The sequence below is a fragment of the Bactrocera latifrons genome, unplaced genomic scaffold (assembly GCF_001853355.1).
Source record: "Bactrocera latifrons isolate USDA-ARS-PBARC rearing strain unplaced genomic scaffold, ASM185335v1 scaffold_1471, whole genome shotgun sequence".
Taxonomy (NCBI): domain Eukaryota; kingdom Metazoa; phylum Arthropoda; class Insecta; order Diptera; family Tephritidae; genus Bactrocera; species Bactrocera latifrons.
The window spans coordinates 1,254-3,070 of record NW_017534932.1 but is presented as its reverse complement, the minus strand read 5'-3'; the positions used below and the strand labels follow the sequence as shown (position 1 = coordinate 3,070).

General features: G+C 31.7%; 1 long non-coding RNA gene across 1 annotated transcript; it reads left to right on the top strand.

Moving 5' to 3' along the window:
* Positions 1 to 20: 20 nt before the first annotated feature.
* On the top strand, positions 21 to 1,676 carry LOC108965761. The gene is made up of 3 exons (XR_001993130.1): positions 21 to 1,202; positions 1,268 to 1,443; positions 1,499 to 1,676. It is a non-coding gene; the product is annotated as an uncharacterized LOC108965761 (long non-coding RNA).
* The last annotated feature ends 141 nt before the right edge of the window (positions 1,677 to 1,817 follow it).

The window sequence follows — 1,817 nt, the reverse complement described above, 5'->3', positions numbered from 1 at the left end:
ATGACGATTTTACTAACAGAGTATATGGAAATCATCATTTACCAAAATATAGGAATAAAGAAAAGCCATTGGAATCAATTGGCGTAAAAATGATTCATATAACATAGATAGCATGCACCTTCTTGACTTAGGGGTAATGCGCAAATTTTTACAGAGAATTTTAAATGATAAAACTAATATGAGGGTGACTAAAGGCAATAAAGACATTATTTCAAAGAGCTTAAAGGACTTGAAGCCGTTTATTCCCAAAGAATTTGCTAGAAAACCTAGCGGTTTCGAAGAAATATTTAATTGGAAACCAAGTAAATTTCGCCAATTTCTTCTCTACACAGGAATTTCAGTTTTAAAGGATTATGTGCCAGATGATCTATATTATCAATTTTTGCTTATCCACTCTACTTGTGGGATATTACATTGCCCTAAAACCTACCTTGCGAATATTAATATAGCTAAACATTTATTGTATTTAATTGTTCAAAACTTCCCCATCGTATTCGGAGAAGCGAGCTTGACATACAATATTCATCACCTGCTTCACTTACCAGAAAATATTAAAGCAATAGGCTTTTTATCTGGCTGATCTGCATATGCTTTCGAAAACTATTTGCAAACCCTAAAAAAATATGTAAAGAACCAACGCATGTGCTACAACAACTTTTTAATAGAATTTCACTCGAGAATTTGGTGWCAAAACCTGTATGTGTTGGTTTAAAATTACTTAAAAATAGAACGTTTCAGTACTATCACAATAACTGTATTTTTAGTTCGAAACACCTTGAAAATTATTGTGTAATAAAGCCGTATACTCCTATAGAAATAACGGGTTTTAAAAAAGAGAATGGCGGTTTAGTCGTAGGAAAGAAGTTTATAAATTTAGAAACTTTTTTCCCTGAACCTCTAGATTCAACAACTATAGGAATATGTTTAGTAGACTTAACTCCAATAGAAGAAGAAATGTCGTTTTCTGTAGACGAAATAGAATGCAAATTGTTAGGTTTACCTCATAAAGACCGCTTACTCATGCTTCCAATTTTGTATGGATGTTTGTAATAATAAATTTTTAATAATACAAATAAATATAACATTAACACTTTAAAAAGGTATGCACAAAAATATGTATTTAAACGCGTTCAGAAAATACCAAACGTCTTTTAAAAAATTAAAAATGAATGAGAGATGGGCTGAAAATATTCAACCACAAAGTAAGTACATACCACTACTGYCAATAATTATGTTATTAACAAACAGCCTGTATTTTTTATTATAGACGGTGATCCCAGAGGTTCCATCTCTAACTGTAACTGCAGCGTTATAACTACATATATGTACAATGTACATTGTACATATCAGAAGTATGTAAGAAATAACATTAAGCATACGTATGTATATCTCATTTTAGAGGATATCGGGAAGTTAAAATCATTTGGTTGTAAAAAGTTGGACGTAAGAAGCGCTTTATATTCCACAAGAATATATAACAAATCATTATTAATTTCAGAAACTCAACTTGCCTATAATAAAGCTGTAATGACTGCTCTGGCAGAACAGAAAATCGTCACGCAAAAGCTAATTCGCCAGGAGTCATTGGGAGCGCCAAACGCAGAGCTTTTCCCACTTTGAAGTGAAGAAAGTCTAAAAGCGATAGAGGAAAAAATATTGCCGGAGAATCGGGAGATTTACGTAAGTGTGGTCATATATACAGCTATCCACAATATAATAGGAAAAAAATTCAATATGATATTTTTTGCAACTTATATAGTTAGATGCACAACGGCAAAGTTAGCTGTATATCTACATGTGTATATTTTGAAACATAA